The sequence below is a fragment of the Aotus nancymaae genome, unplaced genomic scaffold, assembly GCF_030222135.1.
Source record: "Aotus nancymaae isolate 86718 unplaced genomic scaffold, 86718_ANA_hifiasm-v0.15.2.pri h1tg000058l, whole genome shotgun sequence".
Classification (NCBI taxonomy): domain Eukaryota; kingdom Metazoa; phylum Chordata; class Mammalia; order Primates; family Aotidae; genus Aotus; species Aotus nancymaae.
The window spans coordinates 2867416-2892811 of record NW_026988472.1 but is presented as its reverse complement, the minus strand read 5'-3'; the positions used below and the strand labels follow the sequence as shown (position 1 = coordinate 2892811).

Sequence of the window (25396 nt, the reverse complement as noted above, 5' to 3'; positions counted from 1 at the left end):
TTCACCTTTTACGCCATTGATGTCACAATTTACATCTTTTTATAGTGTATACCCATTAACAAATTATTGCAGATAAACTTACTTGTAATAATTTTGTATTTTAATTTTTATATTAGAGTTCAAGTTATTTATCTACCAAACTTACAACATTTGAGTATTCTAAATTTGACCATATATTTATTGACACCAATGAGTTTTATACTTTCATACATTTTAATGTTACTAATTAAGTCCCTTTTGTTTCAATTTTAAAAACTTCCTTTAGCATTTCTTGTAAGGCAGTTATAGTGGTTTTAAACTTCCTTGATCTTTGTATTTTTTGAAAAGTCTTTATTTCTCCTCATTTCTGAAAAGCGGTTTTGCTTGGTGTAGATTTTTTGGCTGGCAGCTTTTTGTTTGTTTGTTTTTCAGCATTCTTCTCTTCTTGTCTGCAATGTTGCTGTTGACAATTTCACTAAAAGTGTAAATTAGTTAAGCCATTGTGAAAGACAGTGTGGTGATTCCTCAAAGACCTAAAGACAGAAATGCCATTGGACCCAGCAATCCCAGTACTGGGTATATACCCAAAAGAATATAACCAATTTCTTACAAAGACACATGCATGCATATGTTCATTGCAGTACTACTCACAATAGCAAAGACATGTTATCAACCTAAGTGCTCATCAATGATAGACTGGATGAATAAAATGTGGTACATATATGCCATGGAATACTATGCAGCCAAAAGTGGAACATGATCATATCCTTTGCAGGAACTTGGATGGAGCTGGAGGTCATTATGCTTAGAGAACTAACGCGGAAACAGAAAACCAAATACCACATGTTCTCACTTATAAGTGGGAGCTAAATGATGAAACCACGTGGACACATAGATTGGAACAACACACACTGGCACCTGTCAGAGGGTGGAGCTTGGGAGGAGGGAGAGAATGAGAAAAAGTAACTAATGGATACTAAGCTTAATACTTGAGTGATGAAATTATTTATACAACAAACTCCCGTGACACAAATGTACCCATATAACAAACCTGCACATGTATCCCTGAACTTAAAAGTTAAAAAATAAAATAAAATAAAATAAACAAAACCTCAGTTATTCATTATTTTAAAAATCTCATGGAGGTTCCCTTCTTGTGTCAAGTTGTTTTTCCCTCGCTCTTTTCAAATTAATGTCTGTCTTCGACTTTTGATAATTCGATTATAGTGTGTCTCAGTGAGAGTACCTATTTAGGATCAGCCCATTTGGAGTTGTTTGGGCTTTCTTGATCTGGAAGTTTGTGTCTGTTTGAAGATTGGAGAAGGTTTCTGTCATTATTTCTTTAAATAAGCGTTCCACGTCGTTCCTTTTCTATGTTACTTTTATTACTTACATGATGTGCATACTAGTTTGCTTGATGATTTTCAATATGTTCTATGCATTTTCTTTACTCATTTTAATAAATCTTCTTTTTGTTTCTTTTTTTCTGACTAGATAATTTCAAATGATCTGTGTTCATGTTTGATAATTATTGTTTGATTGACTCTGTGATTGTGTTTTTCAGTTCAGACATTGTATTCTGCATCTCTAGAATTTCTTTTCCTTTCTTTTTTATTTAATAGCTTGTATCTCTTTGTTCATATATCATTTTCCTGAATTCATTTAGTTGTCTCTACATGTTTTTTTGTAGCTTGCTGAGATTCTTTATGGTGATTACTTTGAATTATTTGTCAGGTACTTTGTAGTTCTCTACTTCTTTGGGGCCAGTCACTGAAGATTTATTTTGTTCCTTCAATGGTTTTAAATTTTCTTGATTACTTATGTTTCTTGGAGCCTTGTATTGTTATATTCACAGTTGAAAAAGCAGTTATTATTTTCATATATATATATATTATACTCTAAGTTCTGGGGTAAAGATGCAGATATTACAGGATTTTTACATAGGTATACATATGCCATGGTGGCTTGCTGCCTCCATCCCTCCATCACCTACATTAGGTATTTCTCCCAATGTCATTCCTCCCCAATCTCCTCATCCCTGCTATCCCTCCCCTAGCCTACGACTCCCCAACAGATCCCAGTGTGTCATGTTCCCTTCCCTGAGTCTATGTGTTCTCATTGTTCAACACACATCAATGAGGGAGAATATGCAGTGCTTTGTTTTCTATTCTTGTGTCAGTTTGCTGAGAATGATGTTTCCAGCTTTATCCATGTCCCTGCAAAGGACTCATGAACTCATCCTTTTTTATAACTGCATAGTATTCCATGGTGTCTATGTGCCACATTTTCTTTATCCAGTCTATTGTTGTTGGGCATTTTGGTTAGTTCCAGGTCTTTCCTATTGAAACAGTGCTGCAATGAACATATGTGTGCATGTATCTTTATGATAGAACAATTTATAATCCTTTGGGTATATACCCAGTAGTGGGACTGCTGGGTCAAATGGAATTTCTATGTCTAGATCCTTGAGGAATCGCCACACTGTCTCTCACAATGGTTGAATTAATTTATAATTCTACTAACTGTGTAAAAGTGTTCCTATTTCTCCACATCCTCTCCAGCATCTGTTGCCTCCAGATTTTTTAATGTTTGCCATTCTAACCGTCGTGAGATGGTATCTCAATGTAGTTTTGATTTGCATTTCTCTAATGACCAGTGATGATGAGCATGTTTTCATGTTTGTTGGCTACATAAATGCCTTTTTTGAAAAGCGTCTGTTCATATCTTTCACCTACTCATTGATGAGGTTGTTTGTTTTTTTTTCTTGTAAATTTGCTTAAGTTCTTTTTAGATTCTGGATATTAGTCCTTTGTCAGATGGGTAGCTTGCAAAAATGTTTTCCCATTCTATTGGTTACTCATTCACTCTAATGATTGTTTCTTTTGCTGTGCAGAAGCTCTTGTTTAATTAGATATCATTTGTCTATTTTGGTTTTTATTGCCATTGAAAAGCAGTTATTTTTTCTACTGTTTATAACAGGCTTTAGGGAAGAAAGATCTTCACCAGTGATCCCAGTCAGATATTCTGGGAGGCTTTTAGTCCTCTTCTATGAATGTGCCTTCTTCACTCTTCTTAATTATTCTTATAGGGGATGTCTTAGTATTGTTTACCTTCTCTCAATGCTGTAAAGCCAGACCTGGTGCTCCAGCCCTCCCAATTATTTTCCCTAAAGCAGTGTATACTGAGTTGTTCAAGTTTGTATGCCTTCTAACAATCCAGAAGACTCAAGCTGACTGTTAAGATTCTGACCCAAAGATGATATCTATATGCTATTTATTGTTCTCATGTGAGTCATGCACAGAGATGTGTGGAGTGCTTTTCATGGGGGAGGAAGGGAGCTTGTGGCACATGTTGGCTGCTTGTGGGTCCTCAGGGAAGTCACTATGCAAGGTTTATAGACAATTTCATTGGTGGAGTCCATGAAAAGGTGAATAGTATTCATGTATTCATGAATGATTGCTATGTATTGCTTGCTGGCTGCTAGTGTGTTCCCTCTCCTTTTCACTGCTCCTAGTTACCTGCGGACAATTCAGCCTTGCTGATTCACTCAGTATTTTGGGTGGGGCAAGAGGGAAGTTGACCTCCTGGGAAGTATTCTGCAAGGCTTGGGAAGCTGGGTGTTCACCTTTAACTTGTAGGAGAAATTTCCTTTTCCTTGGGCCTCTTTTGGCACCAAGCTCAGTTATCTTAGGGTAGAGGTGATACAGTTAATGGGGAACTACTTTTCTTACCCTCCTCAATGTATTTACTCTTGGAATTTTTTTTGTTCCACCAGGGTTCTACATGTAGAATCTAAAGCTCCCACAACATGATTCTTTTTTAATGAATCAAGTAAATTTTTATTTATCTGCAATTATACCTATGGGGGTACTACTCTTTTTTAACTTTATTTTAACAGATGCATAATAATTGTCTGCATTTATGAGGTGTATATCACATTTTGATAAAGGAATACAATGTGTAATAATTAAATCTAGTAATTGGGATATCCATTACTTCAAACATTTATCACTGCTTTGTGTTAGTAATATTCCAAATCTACTCTTTTAGTTATTTTGAAATACACAATACATTGTTGATAACAATAGTCACCCTATTTTACTACCAAACACTAGATTTTATTCTTTCTGAGTGTATTTTTTTGTATACAGTAAGCAACCTGCTTTATTCCCCCTTCCCACTATTCTTCCTGGCCACTGGTAACCACCATTCTATTCACTATCTTCATAAGATTAACATTTTAGCTCTAACACATGAGTGAGAACTATTATCAAGAAGCCACGAGGGGATCCAAGATGGCTGAGTAGGAGCAGCTCTGGATTGCAGCTCCCAGAAAGAGCACAGAGAGTGAGTGGATCCTGCATTTTCAGAGAGATTTTTATTGCCCACAGACCAGGAGATTCCCAGGTGGAGGAGTGCTATGTGTCTCCAGCACAGCTGTTTAAGCTGGCATGGTGGGTCTTTCTGCACAAAAAACTCACATGGGTCCGGGTGTCATTTCAGCTGGCAGCTGGAGTGCCTGGGAGATGGAGTCACCCATTCAACTGAAAAAAAGGGGACTGAAACAGGGAGCCAGGCCAGGAGATTCCAGGTGAAAAAGTGCCATGAGGCCCCAGCATGGCTGTTTCAGCTGGCACAGAGAGTCTCCACACAAGAACTCACACAAATCAGGGCACCATTTCAATTGGAGACTGGAACACCCGGGAGACCGAGTCGCCAGTTCAACCGAAAAAAAAAAAAGGGTCTGAGACAGGGAGCCAGGTGATCAGGCATGGTCGGTCCCACCCCTACAAAGACAAACAATCTGAAATGTTCTGGATTGAGAGTTTCACAGCAAGCACAGCTGAACCCAGGATGGTCGAGCTCTGTAGGGGAGGGACATCTGCCATTACCGAGGCAGTCCACCACTACCAAGGTAGTCAGCCATTGCTGAGGTGGTCCACCATTGTGGAGGCATCCTGCCATTACAGAGAGAGTCCGCCATTATTGAGGTGGGCCACCATTGCTGCAGCAGCTCTAACTATACCCCTATAAACAGGACTGCAGGGAAGTTCACATGGCAGCTAGGCAGATCCCATAGCAGCTTAGCAATGCCTCTGCTGGCAGACTGTGACTAGGCTACCTCCTCGCTGGGCAGGGCAGCCCTGAAAAAAGGGAGAAGCATGACAGAAACATGTAAATAAAGCCCTACCTTCCCGGGACAGAGCATGAGGGTAAAAAAGACTGTTATCAGTTTTGCTGCAGCAGACTTAAATGTGCCTGACCTGCAGCTCTGAATGGAAGAATGGAACTCACAGCTCAGCACTTGAGCTCCTATAAAGGACAGACTGTCTCCTCAAGCAGCTCCCCAACCCCCATATATCCAATGAGTCACCTCATAAGGGAGAGCTCAGACTGACATCTGGCAGGTATCCTTCTGGGACAGAGATAGCAGAAGAAGAAACTGGCAGCAACCCTTACTGTTCTGCAGCCACTGAAGGTGAGCCCCAGGCAAGCAGGGTCTGGAGTGGACCTCTAGCAGTCCTACGGCAGAGGGGCTTGACTGCTAGAAAGACAAATAAGAAACAGAAATAACTTCATCATCAACAAACTGGATGTCCACTCAGAGACCCCATCTGAAAGTCACCAACCACAAAGACCACAGGTAAATAAATCAAAGATGGGAAGAAACCAGCACAAAAAGAATGAAAACACCCAAAACCAGAACACCTCTCCTCCTCCAAGGGATCACAACTCCCCACCAGCAAGGGAACAAGGCTGGATGGAGAATGAGTCTGATGAATTAACAGAAACAGGCTTCAGAAGGTGGGTAATAAGAAAATTCCCTGAACTAAAAGAACATATTCTAACCCAATGCAAAGAAACTAAGAAACTTGAAAAGAGGTTTGACAAAATGCTAATGAGAATGAACAGCTTAGAGAGGAACATAAATGAACTGATCGAGCTGCAAAACACAAGATGAGAACTTTGCAAAGCATAAACAAGTTTCAATAGCTGAATTGACCAAGCAGAAGAAAAGATATCAGAGGTTGGAGATCTGCTCAATGAAATAAAACAAGAGGGAAAGATTAGAGAAAAAAGAGTAAAAACAAATGAACAAAGCCTCCAAGAAATATGGGATGATATGAAAAAACCTAATCTACATTTGATAGGTGTACAGGAATGTGATGGAGAGAATGAATCCAAGCTGGAAAACACTCTTCAGGATATTATCCAGGAAAACTTCCCCAACCTAGCAAGGCAGGCCAATATTCAAGTCAGGAAATACAGAGAACACCACAAAGATATTCCTCTAGAAGAGCAACCCCAAGGCACATAATCGTCAGATTCACCAGGGTTGAAATGAAGGAGAAAATGCTAAGGGCAGCCAGAGAGAAAAGTCGGGTTACCCACAAAGGGAAGCCCATCAGACTCACAGCAGAACTCTCAGCAGAAACCCCAGAAGCCAGAAGAGAGTTTGGGCCAATATTCAACATCCTTAAATAAAAGAAATTTCAACCTAGGATTTCATATCCAGCCAAACTAAGTTTCATAAGTGAAGGAGAAATAAAAGCCTTTAGGAACAAGCAATTGCTCAAATATTTCATCACTACCAGGCCTGCTTTACAAGCGCTCCTGAAAGAAGCACTAAACATAGAAAGGAACAACCAGTACCCGCCACTCCAAAAACATACCAAATGATAAAGAGAATTGACACACTGAAGAAACTGCATCAACTAACAGGCAAAACAATCAACTAGCATCAAAATGGCAGTATCAAATTCACACATAACAATATTAACCCTAAATGTAAATGGGCTAAACGCCCCCATAAAAAGACACAGACTGGCAAATTGGATAAAAAGCCAAAACCCATCAGTGTGCTGTATCCAGGAAACCTATCTCACAGGCAAGGATACACATAGGCTCAAAATAAAGGGATGGAGGAAGATTTACCAGGCAAATGGAGAACAGAAAAAAAGCAGGAATTGCAATCCTAGTCTCTGATAAAATACACTTTAAACGAACAAAGATCAAAAGAGACAAAGAAGGAAATTACATAATGGTAAAAGGATCAATGCAATAAGAGTTAATGATCCTAAATATATATGCACCCAAAACAGGCACACCCATACATATAGCAAGTTTTTTTACTTTTTTGTACAGTTGTTGGTTACAATTAAACTTTATTTTATTTTTTAAAATTTATTTATTTTACTTTAGTTGCATGCTATATCTGGCATTTCTCCCCATTATCCCTCCCTACCCTACCTTTCCTCCCCACCCCTCATTGTCTTTTCCCTACCCCCACAATTGTCCCCAGTGTGTGATGCTCCTCTCCCTGAGTCCACGTGTTCTTGTTGTTCAACACCCAGCTATGAGTGAGAACATATGGTGTTTGGCTTTCTGTTCTTGTGTCAGTTTGCTGAGAACGATGGTTTCCAGATTCAGCCAAGTCCCTACAAAGGACACGATCTCATCATTTTTTATGGCTGTGTAGTATTCCATGGTGTATATGTACAACATTTTCTTTGTCCAGTCTATCATTGATGGGCATTTGGGTTGGTTCCGGGTCTTTGCTATTGTACACAGGACTGCAATGAACATACGTGTGCATGTGTCTTTATAGTAGAATGATTTATAGGTCTTTGGGTATATACCCAGTAGTGGGATTGCTGGGTCAAATGGAATTTCTATTTCTAGATCCTTGAGAAATCGCCACACTGTCTTCCACAATGGTTAAAGTAATTTACACTCCCTCCAACTGTGTAAGAGTGTTGCTATTTCTCCACATCCTCTCCAGCATCTATTGTCTCCAGATTTTGTAATGATTGCATTCTAACTGGCGTGAGATGATATCTCAGTGTGGTTTTCATATACATTTCTCTAATGACCAGTGATGATAAGCATTTTTTTCGGATGTTTGTTGGCCTCATCTATGTCCTCTTTTGAAAATGTCTGTTCATATCCTTCACCCACTTTTGAATGGGTTGTTTTTTTCTTGTATATCTGTTTTAGTTGTTTGTAAGTTCTGGATATTAGCACTTTGTCAGATGGGTAGATTGCAAAAATTTTTTCCCATTCTGTTTGTTGCCGATTCACTCTAATGATTGTTTCTTTTGCTGTACAGAAGCTCTGGAGTTTAATTAGATCCCATTTGTGTATCCTGGCTTTTATTGCCATTGCTTTTGGTGTTTTAGTCATGAAGTCCTTGCCTATGCCTGTGTCCCGGATGGTTTTGCCTATGATTTCTTCTAGTGTTTTTATGGTGTTAGGTTTTATGTTTAAGTCTTTGATCTATCTGGAGTTAATTTTAGTGTAAGGTGACAGGTAGTTGTCCAGTTTCTGCTTTCTGCACATTGCTAGTCAGTTTTCCCAACACCATTTATTAAACATGGAGTCCTTTCTGCATTGCTTGTTTTTACCGGGTTTGTCAAAGATCAGATGGTTGTAAACATGTGGTGTTTTTTCTGGGGTCTCTTTTTTGTTCCTTTGGTCTATGTCTCTGTTTTGGTACCAGCACCATGCTGTTTTGATTACTGTAGCCTTGTAGTATAGTTTGAAGTCAGGCAGTGTGATGTCTCTGGCTTTGTTCTTTTTGCTTAGGATTGTCTTGGCTATGCAGGGTCTTTTTTGATTCCATATAAAGTTTAAAGTGGTTTTTTCCAGTTCTTTGAAGATGGTCATTTGTAGCTTGATGGGGATAGCATTGAATCTATAGATTACTTTGGCAGTATGCCCATTTCCATGATATTGATTCTTCCTAACCATGAGCATGGAATGTTTCTCCATCTGTTTGTGTCCTGTCTTATTTTGTTCAGCAGTGGTTTGTCATTCTCCTTGAAGAGGTCCTTTACCTCCTTTGTTAGTTGTATTCCTAGGTGTTTTATTATCTTAGTTATGATTGTGAATAGGAGTTTGCTCTTGATTTGGCTCTCTGTTTGTCTGTCATTGGTATATAAGATTGATTGCGATTTCTGCACATTGATTTTGTATCTTGAGACTTTGCTGAAGTTGCTTATCAGTTTGAGAAGATTTTGTGCTGAGACGATGGGGTCTTCTAGATATACAGTAATATTATCTGCAAATAAAGACAGTTTGACTTCCTCCTTTCCTAATTGAATACCCTTTATTTCCTTTTCTTGCCTTATTGCTCTGGCTAGAACTTCCAATACTATCTAAAATATGAGTGGTGAGAGAGGACATCGTTGTCTAGTGCCTGATTTCAAAGGGAATTCTTCTAGCTTTTGCCTGTTCAGAATGATATTGGCTGTAGGTTTTCCATATATAGCTTTTATCATTTTATGATAAGTTCCATCAATACCTAGCTTATTGAGAGATTTTAGCATGAAGTCCTGTTGAATTTTATCAAAGGCCTACTCTGCATCTATTGAGATAATCATGTGTTTTTTGTCTTTCGTTCCAGTTATGTGGTGGATTACATTTATGGATTTGCATATGTTGAACCAGCCTTGCATTCCTGGGATGAAGCCTACTCGGTCGTGATGGATAAGCTTCTTGATGTGCTGTTGCAATCTGTTTGCCAGTATTTTATTGAAGATTTTTGCATCGACGTTCATCATGGATATTGGCCTGAAGTTTTCTTTTTTAGTTGAGTCTCTGCCAGGTTTTGGTATTAGGAGATGATGTTAATCTCATAAAATGAGTTAGGGAGGATTCCCTCTTTTTGTATTGTTTAGAATAGTTTCAGAAGGAATGGAACCAGCTCTTCTTTGTACGTCTGGTAGAATTCGGTTGTGAACCCATCTGGACCTGGACATTTTTTGGTTGGTAGGCTATTAATTCCTGCCTCTACTTCAGCCCTTGTTATTGGTCTATTCAGCGTTGCAACTTCTTCCTGCTTTAGTGTTGGTAGAATACAAGTGTCTAAGAATTTATCCTTTTCTTCCTGGTTTACTGATTTATGTTAGTAGAGCTGTTTGTAGTAATCTCTGATGGTAATTTGTATTTCTGTGGGATCAGTGGTGATATCCCCTTTATCGTTTTTTTTTTTTTGCATCTATTTGATTCTTCTCCATTTTCTTTTTTATTAATCTGCCTAGCAGTCTGTCTATTTTGTTGATCTTTTCAGAAAACCAGCTCCAGGATTTATTGATTTTTTGAAGGGATTTTTGTGTCTCTATCTCCTTCAGTTCTGCTCTGATCCTAGTTATTTCTTGTCTTCTGCTAGCTTTTGAGTTTTTTTGATCTTGCTCCTCTAGCTCTTTCAATTTTGATGAAAGGGTGTCGATTTTCAATCTTTTGTCTCTTCTCTGGTGGGCGTTTATTGCCATAAATTTCCCTCTCGACACTGCTTTAAAGGTGTCATAGAGATTCTGGGAAGTTCTGTCTCTATTCTGGTTGGTTTTGAAGAGCATCTTTATTTCTGCCTTAATTTCTTTGTTTATCCAGTTGACACTCAGAAGCAAGTTGTTCAGTTTCCAAGTGGTTGTGCGGATTTGAGTGTGTTTCTTGATCCTGAGTTCTAGACTGATTGCACTGTGGTCTGATAGACTGTTTGTTATGTTTTCTGTTCTTTTGCATTTGCTGAGGAGTGATTTACTTCCAATGATATGGTCAATATTAGAGTAAGTGCAATGTGGTGCTGAGAAAAACGTATATTCTCTGGATTTGGGGTGGAGCATTCTGTATATGTCTATTAGGTCTGCTTGGTCGAGCTCTGCATTCAAGTCCTGGATGTCCTTGTTAATTTTCTGTCTCATTGATCTGTCTAATATTGACAGTGGAGTGTTGAAGTCTCCCACTATTATTGTGTGGGAGTCTAAATCTCGTTTTAGTTCATTAAGAACTTGCTTTATGTATCTAGGTGCTCCTGTGTTGGGTGTGTATATATTTAGGATAGTTAGCTCTTCTTGTTGGATTGATCCTTTTACCATTATGTAGTGTCCTTCTTTGTCTCTTCTGATCTTTGTTGGTTTGAAGTCCATTTATTAGAGACTAGGATTGCAACCCCCACTTTTTTTTTTTTTCCATTTGATTGGTAAATCTTCTTCCATTCCTTTATTTTGTGTCTATGTGTGTCTTTGTATGTGAGATGGGTTTCTTGAATACAGCACACCGATGGTCCTGATTTTTATCGAGTTTGCCAATTTGTGTCTTTTGATTGGGGCGTTTAGGCCATTTACTTTCAATGTTAACATTGTTGTGTGTTGATTTGATCCTGCCATTTTGTTACTGGCTGGTTTTCTTTCCCATTAGTTGACTCATTTTCTTCATTGCATTTTTGGTCTTTGCCCACTGGTTTGCTTTTGCAGTGACTGGTACTTGTTCCTTTTCGTGCTTAGTGTTTCTTTCAGGAGCTCTTGTAGGGCAGGTCCAGTGGTGATGAAATCTCAATAATTGCTCGTCCGTAAAGGATTTTATTTCTCCTTCACTTGTGAAGCTTAGCTTGGCTGGATATGAGATTCTGGGTTGAAAGTTCTTTTCTTTAAGGATGTTGAATATTGGCCCCCACTCTCTTCTGGCTTGTAGGGTTTCTGCCTAGAGATCAGCTGTGATTCTGATTGGCTTCCCTCTGTGGGTGACCCACCCTTTCTCTCTGGCTGCCCTTAGCATTTTTTTCTTCATTTCGACCCTGGTGAATCTGACGATTATGTGCCTTGTGGTTGGTCCTCTTGAGGAATATCTTTGTGGACTTCTCTGTATTTCTTCAATTTGAAATTTGGACTGCCTTGCTAGGCTTGGGATGTTCTTCTGGATAATATCCTGGAGCGTGTTTTCCAGCTTGGATTCATTCTCCCCATCATATTCAGGTACACCAATCATATGTAGATTAGGTCTTTTCACATAATCCCATATTTCTTGGAGGTTTGTTCATTTCCTTTCACTCTATTTTCTCTTGTCTTGCCTTCTCTTTTTATTTCATTGATTTGATCTTCAATCTCTGATATTCTTTTTTCTGGTTGATCGACTTGGCTATTAAAACTTGTGGTTGCTTCACGTAGTTCTCATGCTGTGTTTGTCAACTTCATCAAGTCATTTATGTTCTTCTCTAAACTGGTTATTCTAGTTAGCATTTCATGTAACCTTTTTTCAAGGTTTTTGGTTTCTTTGCATTTAGTTAGAACGTGTTCCTTTAGCTCAGAAAAGTTTGTTATTATCCACCTTCTGAATTCTGTTTCTGTCAGTTCATCGCACTCCTCGGTCAAGTTGTGATCCCATGTTGTTGAGGAGTTGTGATACCTTGAAGGAGTAGATGTGTTCTGGTCTTTGATGGTGTCATCTTTTTTGTGCGTTTTTTTCCTGTCTTTGTGGATTTACCTGACTGTGGTGTTAGTGAGCTGCTTGATGAGGTCACTTGTCTGCCTCTGGAGGCACTACTGGGTTTCTAGGGTCTCCTTTAGGTTAGTAGGGAAGCTTCCTGTGTCATTTTTGTTTATACTGGGAGATTAGGCCTGCCTCTTGTGCTGACCTGTAGGTGCTGCTGTTGTCAAGAACACCGTCCCATTGCTACTACATAAGCTTCCTGTGTTTTTTGTTAAAACATGTAACCAAGTCCCACCCATCTAGTGATGGGTCATGCCCTTCCTCCACTGGGCTAGATCATTCAGGATTCATCTCAGACTGTGGCACTGGCTGCACAGCCCACTAGAGTCAGAGCTTCAGCCCTCTGGGGTTTGTAGGAGAGGGTAGGGAACTGTGCAGATGCACCTGGCTGTCTTCCCCTTTCAGCTTCCTCTCTCTCTGATCATTGGATAGAGGCATGCCCAGCCACTCTTGCTTACAGCTTCTTCTCTCCCTGGGCAGGGAGAGGGGGCGATAGCTCAGTCAACAGGCTCTTATTCAACTCTGCACTTATAATTCCTGGAGCTTGACTAGCAAAGATCCCCTATTCTGTTTATTGCTAAGGCTTTGGGGGAAGCACTGTATCTGCACCAGAGTGCCAGAGGGGGAGCCTCCAACTCACTGGTCAGATGCAATTTCTGGGTGAAGGAGGACCCCTCACCACTTAGGTATGCCCTGAGTGGGCTTTGTTCACCATAGGACCAGACCCTTTGAAATGCACCTGGTACCTCGGTTGGAGCTAGGAGGTCTCTGGATTTCTACGTCTCTCTCGGTGGGTGTTGTGCACTGGAATTGTGTTTAATTGGCCATCTTGGATCAAAGCAAGTTCTTAATGACATACAAAGAGACTTAGATGCCCACACAATAATAATGGGAGACTTTAACTGTCAATATTAGACAGATCAATGAGACAGAAAATTAACAAGGATATCCAGGACTTGAATTCAGACCTGGACCAAGCAAACCTGATAGACATTTACAGAATTCTCCACCTCAATTCCACAGAATATACATTCTTCTCAGCACCACATCACACCTATGCTAAAATCGACCACATGGTTGGAAGTAAATTACTCCTCAGCAAATGCAAAAGAACAGAAATAATAACAGTCTCTCACATCGCAGTGCAATTAAATTAGAACTCAGAATTCAGAAACTAACACAGAGCCACACAGCTTCATGGAAACTGAAAAACTGGCTCTTGAATGTTGACTGGATAAACAACGAAATGAAGGCAAAAATAAAGATGTTCTTCAAAACCAACAAGAAAAAGACATAACATACCAGAATCTCTGGGAGACATTTAATGAAGTGTCTAGAGGAAAATATATAGCAATAAATGCCCACATGAGAAACAAGGAAAGATCTAAAATTGACACCCTATTGTCAAAACTGAAAGAGCTAGAGAAGAAAGTTAAAAAAAACTCAGAACCTAGCAGAAGACAGGAAATAACTAAGATCAGAGCAGAACGGAAGGAGACAGAGACACAAAAAACCCATGAAAAAATCAATAAATCCAGGAGCTGGTTTTTTGAAAAGATCAACAAAATAGACCACTAGCCAGATCAATAAAAAAGAAAAGAGAGAATAATCAAATAGATGCAATAAAAAATGATAAAGGGGATATCACCAGAGATTCCATAGAAATACAAACAACCATCAGAGATTACTCCAAACAACTCTATGTGCATAAATGAGTAAACCTGGAAGAATTGGATAAATTTCTGGACACTTGCATCCTCCCAAGGCTAAACCAGGAAAAAGTCAAAACCTTCAATAGACCAATAACAAAGGCTGAAGTTGAGGCAGAATTATTAGCCTACCCCTCAAAAAAAGCCCAGGTCCAGATGGGTTGACAGCTGAATTCTACGAGACATAGAGAGAGGAGTTGGTACCATTCCTTCTGAAACTATTCCAAACAATACAAATAGAGGGAATTCTTCCTAAATCATATTATGAGGCCAACATCATCCTGATACCAAAACCCAGCAGAGACTCGACGAGAAAAGAAAACTTCAGGCCAATATCAATGATGAACATAGATGCAAAATTCTTCAACAAAATACTTGCAAAACGATTGCAACAGAGCATCAGAAAGCTTATCCACCACGGTCAAGTAGGATTCATCCCGGGGATGCAAGGATGGTTCAACATGCGAATGTCTATAAACGTAATTCACCACATAAACAGAACCAAAGACAAAAACCACATGATCATCTCAATGGTTGCAGAGAAGGCCTTTGACAAAATTCAACAGCCTTTTATGCTAAAAACTCTCAATAAACTAGGTATTAAAGGAATGCATCTCAAAATAAAAAAAGCTGTTTACAACAAACCCACAGCCAATATCATACTGAATGGACAAAAACTGGAAGAATTCCCTTTTATATCTGGCACTAGACAAGGATGCCCTCTCTCACCACTCCTATACAATATAGTATTGGAAGTTCTAGCCAGAGCAATCAGGCAAGAAAAAGTAATAAAGGGTATTCAATTAGGAAAGGAGGAAGTCAAATTTTCTCTATTTGCAGATGACATGATTGTATATTTAGAAGATCCCATTGTCTCAGCACAAACTCTCCTGAAACTGATAAGCAACTTCAGCAAAGTCTCAGGATATAAAATCAATGTGCAAATTCACAAGCCTTCCTATACTCCAATAACAGTTTTAGAGCCAAATCAAGAACGAATTGCCATTCACTGTTGTTACAAAGAGAATAAAATTCCTGGGAATACAACTAACAAAGGATGTAAAGGACCTCTTCAAGGAGAACTGCAAACCACTGCTCAAGGAAATAAGAGAAAACATAAACAGATGGAGAAACATTCCATGCTCATTGTTAGGAAGAATCAATATCGTGAAAATGGCCATACTGCCCAAAGTAATTTACAGATTCAACGCTATCCCTATCAAGCTACCAATGACCTTCTTCACAGAACTCGAAAAAACCACCTTAAACTTCATATGGAACCAAAAGAGGGCCCACATAGCAAAGTCAATTCTAAGCAAAAAGAACAAAGCTGGAGTCATCACACTACCTGACTTCAAACTATACTACAAGCCTACAGTAATTAAAACAGCAAGGTACTGGTAACAATACAGAGATATAGACCAATGGAACAGAAGAGAGGCCCCACAGACAATGCCACACATCGACAACCATCTGATCTTTGACAACCCTGACAAAAACAAGCAATGGGGAAAGGATTCCCTGTTTAATAAATGGTGTTGGGAAAACTGGCTAGCAATGTGTAGAAAGCAGAAACTGGACCCCTTCCTGACACATTACACTAAAATTAATGCAGATTGATTAAATACTTAAATATGAGACCTAATACCATAAAACCTCTAGAAAAAAACCTAGGCAAAACCATTCAGGACATAGATATAGGCAAGGACTTCATGACTGAAACACCAAAAGCATTGGCAACAAAAGCAAAAATAGACAAATGGGACCTAATCAAACTCCACAGCTTCTGCACAGCAAAGGAAACAATCATTAGAGTAAATCGGCACCCAACAGAATGGGAAAAAATTTTTGCAGTTTACCCATCTGAAAAAGGGCTAATATCCAGAATCTATAAAGAACTAAAACAGATTTACAAGAAAAAAACAAACAAGACCATTGAAAAGTGGGCAAAAGATATGAACAGACACTTTAGAAAAGACATATATGAGGCCAACAAGCATATGAAAAAATGCTCATCATCACTGGTCATTAGAGAAATGCAAATCAACACTACGTTGAGATACCATCTCATGCCAGTTAGAATGGCGATCATTAAAAAATCTGGAGACAACAGATGCTGGAGACGATGTGGAGAAACAGGAACACTTTTACACTGTTGGTGGGAGTGTAAATTAGTTCAACCATTGTGGAAGACAGTGTGACGATTCCTCAAGGGCCTAGAAATAGAAATTCCATTTGACCCAGCAATCCCAGTACTGGGTATATATCCAAAGGATTATAAATCATTCTATTATCAGGACACATGAACATGAATGTTCATTGCAGCACTGTTTACAATAGCAAAGACTTGGAACCAACCCAAATGCCCATCAATGATAGATTCAGCAAACTGACACAAGAACAAAAAATCAAACATGGCATGTTCTCACTCATAGACTGGTGTTGAACAATGAGAACTCATGGACACAGGGAGGGGAGCATCACACACTGGGGTCTGTGGGGGGGATCTATGGGAGGGACAGCAGGGGATGGGGAGTTGAGGAGGGATAACATGGGGAGAAATGTCAGATATAGGTGATGAGGAGGAATGCAGGAAACCACATTGCCATGTATGTACCTATGCAACAATCTTGCATGTTCTTCACATGTACTCCAAAACCTAAAACACAGTAAAATACATATTAAAAAAGAAAAAGCGGCCACAAAGGGGTTCTCAACTGGATGCCTTGACTCACCCCTGGAATCCCAGCACTTTGGGAGGCTGAGGCAGGCAGATCACCAGGTCAGGAGTTTGAGACCAGCCTGACCAACATGGTGAAACCCTGTCTCTAGTAAAAAAAAAAAATTAGCTGGGCATGGTAGGTGTGTCTGTAATCGCAGCTACCTAGGAGGCTGATGCAGGATAATTGCTTGAACCTGGGAGGCAGAGTTTGCAGTCACCCAAGATCGTACTGTTGCCCTTTAGCCTGGGTGACTAAGACTCCATCTCAAAAAAAAAAAAAAAAAAAAGTGTTCTTACACATGCGTGGTTGCCGAAAACAGTGTTTCTATGGGGAAAGGAAAGGTGGAACTATTTGTTTTGCCACCACATCAATGTCACCTCTTCTTTGGTAATCAGGATTATTCACCTCAGCCAGCATGCTCACTCTCTCTTTTGCCTGTTGATTTAAAGAAATAAGGAGCCCAAAGTGGCTAGGTGGCAGTCTTAACTTCTAATTCAGTGGGATCACTGTTATGTATGCTGTTGGAAGCATTTCTCCTTTTGGATCCTAGACATCTATGGAGCAGAGAAACAGGTCACAAAACAGGAAATAAAAATTATGCTAGTGTGTCACTAGGCAAGATAGTGAATTGTCCCACTCCCATTTCCAGTTTCTGATTTTTCAAACTGTGAATCCTGACTATGTTTTGCAATTTAGCTAGCATAGTAACTGAGTTTTCAACAGGCCACTCCAATGCTCTATCAAGTCAGTTGTTTCTGGGTGGTGGATGTATTAGACAACTTGGGCTATCATAACATAATTTAATAGACTAGGTTATGTAAACAACAGAAATTTATTTTCTCACAGTTCTAGAGGCTGGGAATCTGATATGGTGCCAGTATGGTCAGGTTTTGGTAAAGGCTCTCTTCCTGGCTTACAGATGGTCACCTTCTCACAAAGATCAGGGAGACAAAAGAAATATTTCTATCTTCTTCTTATTTTATCGTATTGTATTATTATTTTTATTATTTTTTATTGTACTTCAGGTTCTGGGGTACATGTGAAGATCATGCAGGATTGTTGCATAGGTATACATATAGCAATGTAACAATCCTGCATTATCTGCACATGTACCCCAGAACCTAAAGTAAAAGAAAAAATAAAAAAAAATAAAGTTGGAAAAATCTATTTGAGGAAATAGTTGAGAAAAACTTTCTTAGTCTAGCAAAAGACCTAGATATTCAGATACAAGAGACTCTAAGAATTCTGGAAAATTTATTGAAGAAAGTACTCACCATGGCATATAATAATCAGACTACTGTCAAAGTGAAGGAAAAAAATCCTAAAATCAGCAAAAGAAACATACTGAGTCATCTCTAGAGGAAATTCCATCAGACAAACAGCAGGCTTCTCAACAGAAACCTTATAAGCCTGAAGAGATTGAGGTTATATTTCTAGAGTGCTTCATGAAGAAATACTTTGAACTCTGAGTTTTGAATCCTGCTATAACATTTGTAAATGAAGAAGTAAAGTATTTTCTAGATGAACAAATGCTGAGTAAATTTTTTCGTGACTCTACTGGTCCTACAAGAAATGCTGACAGAAGCTCTAAATATGGGAGAAAAGGTCATTATCCTCCACACAACAGTATAAAACTCACAGGTCAAAGAATATACAAAATAACTAGATAACAATTAAGATTATGACAGGATCAAAACCTGACACATCAATATTAATCTGGAATGTAAATGAATTAAATGCTCCACTTAAAAATTACAGTTGGCAGAATAGATGTTAAAAACATATGCACTATTGCATATATATTTAGTATCACATTAAATCCATATGCATTGTTGGTTCCTCCCTTGGAATGAAAGAAGATGAATGGAACTTGCTTGTAAAGTTCTAGCTTCTCTGGGGACAATCTGAAGGACTGGTTTGTTTTGTGTGACTTGGAACACTGACTGGAATGATGGCATAGTTTGCATTGTAGGTTGGAAAATATCTAAAGCAGTGTAAAATGTCTAAAGTGTTACACAAGTGAACTGCTGGCTTACTGCAGACATCTAGGTACCTGTGAGCAAGAGATTACATGCAGGAAAATAGTATACAACTAAAGTTCTGAGAAGAAGCAGAAGACACTGTTGATCATTGTTAGGACTCACCACACCACTCTTCTTTGCTTCCAGACCTATAACTAGATTCAAATCGCATCAGGTCCCTAATAGTGAAGCACAAAGTGTGATCCCTGAGGTTCATTAAGATCCAAAAGAACTATACGGATTTTTTTTTTCTAATTTATATAGACATAAATCCAGGGAATAGGCATGGCAATGGATAATAAAAGTTTGGGATAATAATGGAAGAAACACGATCATGAAATAGGCCAAATTTATTGATAGCGACCCACGAAGGAAAGAGTTTGGATTTAGTGTTGCAGCTCAGCGTGTCTGAAAAACACTCTAACAAAGTTGAGAAAAACACGGACCAAAAGGTGCCCTACACTAAATGAAGTTGAAATTCCAGCCCTGCCTTGACATACTGTAAAGGAAATAATTCAAGTTCTTAGGGATATTTATCATTTAAGACCTCCTCATCGAACTTGGGAGGGATCACGGAACAATTTTTAACTACAATTGTGAGAAATAAATTTGTGCAGGAACCCTGTCATCTCTGAAGATCACTTTTCTCTGTAGGTCAGAAATTACAAGAAGGATTGATACCATCGAAGTAAAAAAATATATATAAATGTAATAGAAACAATTGGATTCCCAACTGGCAAGGGTCAAGTGGCAGCACTTAACTGACAAAAGCTAGGTAAGCATGCATACTGTAATAGAAAAAAAAGTCAAAGCAGCAATCAGAATAATCTGATTCACACAGACCTATGACACTGGTTAATCATGTTCCTGGCAGTGAGATAGATGATAAGTCCATTATATTCTTATGAAATCCGTATAAGCAGAGGAGTCCTAAGTCAACTGAACAAAATTCTAGCTTGTGAAATAAAACGGAGACACGGCCCCTTAATCAATTCCCAGGCTTGAGCCAGTTTGCAGACTCACACCCTTTGAATGAAGGGAAGAATAGATCCCTGGGAAGAAGCATCCCACTACAAGCCCAAAATCATATAATGTCACTCTTTCTCACAGCCCTCCCTAAAATAAATTATGGCATGAGAGAATTGGGGAAAAATAATCAGAAGTTTTGGAGATTACAGGACACAGGTTCTGAACAGATACTAATGCCAGGGACCTAAAATGACACTATAGTCTACAGTCAAAATAGTGGTTTATGGAGGTCAAGTGAACAATAGAGGTGTTTATTGTTTTTTAAATATTTATAATTTAGGAGGAAGTAGTTTTGTTACATGGATATATTGCATAATGGTGAAGTCTGGAGTCTCAGTGTAGCCATCAATCAAATAATGTACATTTTAACCACTAAGAAATTTCTCATCGTTCAATCCCTCTGATCCCTCCCATCCTTTTGAGTCTTCAATGTCTATTATTTCACTCCCTATCTTCACTTCTATACATTATTTAACTTTCACTTATAAGTGAAAATATGTTGTATTTGCTATTCTGTTTCCAAACCATTTCACTTGAGACAATGGCCTCTAGTTCCATCAATGATGCTGGGGGAAAAAAAAAGATTTTCTTTTTTTAATGGCTGAGTACAATCCATTGTATATATACATCATGCTTTCTTTATCCAATAATTCATTGATTGACACTTTAATTGATTCTATATCTTTGCTATTGTGGATAATGCTGCTATAAACAGATGAGTGTAGGTATCATTTTGTATAACAATTTCTTTCCCTTTGGATAGATAACCAGTAGTGGAATTGTTACACAGAATGGTAGTTCTATTTTTAATTCATTGAGATACATATATACTGTATTCATTACAAGTTATACTAATTTATATTCCCACCAAAGTTTATGAGTGTTCCCTTTTCTCATACTCACCAACATCTGTTATTTTTTGACTTTTGAATAGTAGTGACTGTGGTGTAACAGAGCTCATCAGAGGTTTAATTTGAATTTTATTAATTAGTAATGTCAAGTAGCTTTTCATATGTTTCTTGGCCATTTGTATGTCTTTTGAAAAAGTCTGTTTATGTCATTTGCCTACATTTTAGCAGGATTATTTGTTTTTGTTGTTGGTAAGCTGTCTGAGTTCTTAGTGGAATCTAGATATAAATATTTTATTGGATGTATTGTTTGTAAATATTTCATTCCATTCTACAATATGTCTGTTTACTGCGTTGATAATTTCTTTTGTTGTAAAGAAGCACTTTAGTTTAACTAAGGGCATTTGTCTATTTTTGGTTTTGTACATTTGTTTTTATGGTCTTTATCATGAAGTGTTGGCCAAAACCAATGTTCACAATAGTTTTTCCTGTTTTCTTCCTGTATTTTTATACTTTTGGTTTTACACTTAAGCCTGTAATCCATTTGTGATAAATTTTGTATATGGTGAGAGATACAGGTCTATATTTATTCTTCTACATATGGCTATCCAGTTTTCCGAGGACACTTTTTGATTAGAGTGTCCTTTTTACAGTCTATCTTTTCTTGATTTTATTGATGATCAGTTGATGTATGTAGGTGGCTTAATGTCTGGGTTCTCTCTTCTATTCTTTTGATCTATGTGTCCATTTTTTTATTTTTTTTATTGCATTTTAGGTTTTGGGGTACATGTGAAGAACATGCAAGATTGTTGCATAGGTAAACACATGGCAGTGTGATGTGCTGCCTTCCTCCCCATCACCTACATCTGGCATTTCTCCCATACTATCTCTCCCCAACTCCCCACCCCCTGCTGTCCCTCCATTATTTCCCCCAGACAGACCCGAGTGTGTGATGCTCCCCTCCCTGTGTCCATGTGTTCTCACTGTTCAAAACCCGCCTATGAGTGAGAACATGCGATGTTTGATTTTGTGTTCTTGTGTCAGCTTGCTGAGAATGATGGTTTCCAGGTTCATCCATGTCCCTGCAAAGGACGCGAACTCATCATTTTTGATTGCTGCATAGTATACCATGGTGTATATGTGCCACACTTTCCCTGTCCAGTCTATCATCGATAGGCATTTGGGTTGGTTCCAGGTCTTTGCTATTGTAAACAGTGCTATAACGAACATTCGTGTGCATGTGTCCTTATAGTAGAACGATTTATAATCCTTTGGATATATACCTAGTAATGGGATTGCTGGGTCAAATGGAATTTCTATTTCTAGGTCCTTGAGGAATCACCACACGGTCTTCCACAATGGTTGAACTAATTTACACTCTCCCCAACAGTGTAAAAGTGCTCCTATTTCTCCACATCCTCTCCAGCATCTGTTGTCTCCAGATTTTTTAATGATCGCCATTCTAACTGGGGTGAGGTGGTATCTCAATGTAGTTTTGATTTGCATTTCTCTAATGACTAGTGATGATGAGCATTTTTTCATACGTTTGTTGGCCTCCTGTATGTCTTCTTTTGTAAAGTGTCTGTTCATGTCCTTTGAACACTTTTGAATGGGCTAGTTTGTTTTTTCTTGTAAATCTGTTATAGTTCTTTGCAGATTCTGGATATTAGCCCTTTGTCAGATGGGTAGATTGCAAATATTTTTTCCCATTCTGTTCGTTGCTGATTCACTCTAATGACTGTAACTTTTACTATGCAGAAGCTGTGGAGTTTGATTAGGTCCCATCTGTCTATTTTGACTTTTGTTGCCAATGGTTTTGATGTTTTGGTCATGAAGTCCTTGCCTACACCTATGTCCTGAATGGTTTTGCCTAGGTTTTTTTCTAGAGTTTTTATGGTGTTAGGTCTTATGTTTAAGTCTTTAATCCATCTGGAGTTAATTTTGGAGTAAGGTGTCAGTAAAGGGTACAGTTTCTGCTTTCTGCACATTGCTAGCCAGTTTTCCCAACATAATTTATTAAACAGGGACTCCTTTCACCATTGCGTGTTTTTATCAGGTTTGTCAAAGATCAGATGGTCATAGATGTGTGGTGTAGCCTCCACGTCCTCTGTTCTGCTCCATTGGTTTATATCTCTGTTTTCGTACGAGTATCATGCTGTTTTGATTACTGTAGCTTTGTAGTACAGTTTGAAGTCCGGTAGTGTGATGTCTCCTGCTTTGTTTTTTTTGCTTAGAATTGACTTGGCTATGAGGGCCGTCTTTTGGTTCCACATGAAGTTTAAGGTGGTTTTTTCCAGTTCTGCGAAGAAGGACATTGGTAGCTTGATGGGGATAGCGTTGAATCTGTAAATTACTTTGGGCAGTATGGCCATTTTCACGATATTGATTCTTCCTAACAATGAGCATGGAATGTTTCTCCATCTGTTTATGTTTTCTCTTATTTCCTTGAGCAGTGGTTTGCAGTTCTCCTTGAAGAGGTCCTTTACATCCTTTGTTAGTTGTATTCCCAGGAATTTTATTCTCTTTGTAGCAATTGTGAATAGCAGTTCATTCTTGATGTGGCTCTCTTTATGTCTGTTGTTGGTGTATAGTAATATTTGTGATTTTTGTACGTTGATTTTGTATCCTGAGACTTTGCTGAAGTTGCTTATCAGGTTCACGTGATTCTGGGCTGAGATGATGGGGTCGTCTAGATGTACAATCATGTCGTCTGCAAATAGAGACAATTTTCCTTTCTCCTTTCCTCATTGAATACTCTTTATTTCTTTTCCTTGCCTGATTGCTCTGGCTAGAAATTCCAGTAGTATATTGAATAAGAGTGGTGAGAGAGGGAATGCTTCCAGTTTCTGCCCATTCAGTATGATATTGGCTGTTGGTTGGACATAAATAGCTTTTATTATTTTGAGATACGTTCCGTGAATACCTAGTTTATTGAGGTTTTTCAGCATAAAGCTCTGTTCCATTTTCTCAAAGACCTTCTCTGCATCAATTGAGATAATCATGTGGTTTTTGTCTTTGGTTCTGTTTATGTGGTGAATTACGTTTATGGACTTGTGTATGTTGAAGCAACCTTGAATCCCTGGGATGAATCCTACTTGATCATAGTGGATACGCTTTTTGATGTACTGTTGCAATTGGTTTGCCAGTATTTTATTGAAGATTTTTGCATCTATGTTCATCATGGATATTGGCCTGAAGGTTTTTTTCTTGCTTAGTCTCTGCCAGGTTCTGGTATCAGGATAATGTTGGTCTCATAAAATGATTTTGGAAGGATTCCCTCTTTTTGCATTGTTTGGAATAGTTTCAGAAGGAATGGTTCCAGCTCCTCTTTAGAATTCGACTGTGAATCTTTCTGTACGTGGGCTTTTTTTGATGGGTAGGCTCTTAATTGCTGCCTCAACTTCAGACCTTGTTATCGGTCTATTCAGGGTTTCAGCTTCTTCCTGGTTTAGGCTTTGGAGGATGCAAGTGTCCAGGAATTTATCCATTTCTTCCAGTTTTACTAGTTTATGTGCAGAGATATTTGTAATAATCTCAGGTGATGGTTTGCATTTCTGTGGAATCTGTGGTGATATCCCCTTTATCATTTTTTATTGCATCGATTTGATTATTCTCTCTTTTCTTTTTTATTAATCTGGCTAGTGGTCTGTCTATTTTGTTGATATTTTCGAGAAACCAGCTCCTGGATTTATTGATTATTTGAAGGGTATTTTGTGTCTCTATCTCTTTCAGTTCTGCCTCTGATCTTAGTTTTTTCTTGTCTTCTGCTAGGTTTTGAGTTTTTTTGGTCTTTCTAGTCTGGTTCTTTCAATTTTGACGATAGAGTGTCGATTTTAGATCTTTCCTTTGTTCTCATGTGGGCATTTATTGATGTATGTGTTCCTCTAGACACTGCTTTATATGTGTCGCAGAGATTCTGTCATGTTGTGTCTTCACTCTTGTTGATTTCGAAGAACGTCTTTATTTCTGCCTTCATTTCCTTGTTATCCAGTCAACAATCAAGAGCCAGTAGTTCAGTTTCCATGAAGCTGTGCGGTTCTGAGTTAGTTTCTGAATTCTGAGTTCTAACTTGATTGCACTGTGGTCTGAGAGACTGTTTGTTATGATTTCCGTTCTTTTGCATTTGCTGAGGAGTGATTTACTTCCATTTATGTTGTCAATTTTAGAGTAGGTGTGATGTGGTGCTGAGAAGAATGTATATTCTGTGGATTTGGGGTGGAGAGATCTGTAAATGTCTATTAGGTTTGCTTGGTCCAGGTCTGAGTTCAAGTCCTGGATATCCTTGTTAATTTTCTGTCTTATTGATCTGTCTAATATTCATGATAGGGTGTTAAAGTCTCCCACTATTATTGTGTGGGAGTCTAAGTCTCTTGGTAAGTCATTAAGAACTTGTCTTTTGTATCTGGGTGCTCCTGTATTGGGTGCATATATATTTAGGATCATTAGCTCTTCTTGTTGCTTTGATCCTTTTACCATTATGTAATGCCCTTCTTTGTCTCTTTTGATCTTTCTTGGTTTAAAGCCTATTTTATCAAAGACTAGGATTGCAACTTCTGCTTTTTTTTTGCTCTCCATTTGATTGGTAAATCTTCCCCCATCCCTTTGTTTTGAGCCTTTGTGTATCAGTGCATGTGAGATGGGTTTCCTGGATACAGCACACCAATGGGTTTTGGCTTTTTATCCAATTTGTCAGTCTGTGTCTTTTGATTGTGGCATTTAGCCCATTTACATTTAGGGTTAATATTGTTATGTGTGAATTTGATCCTGCCATTTTGATGCTAGTTGGCTGTTTGATTTGGTTTGCTGGTATTTTATTGAGA

At 38.5% G+C, this 25396-nt stretch overlaps 1 protein-coding gene across 6 annotated transcripts in view; it reads left to right on the top strand.

Moving 5' to 3' along the window:
• Positions 1-25396, top strand: part of FAAH2 (fatty acid amide hydrolase 2) — a 395527-nt gene that overhangs the window by 255731 nt on the left and 114400 nt on the right. The window lies entirely within an intron of this gene.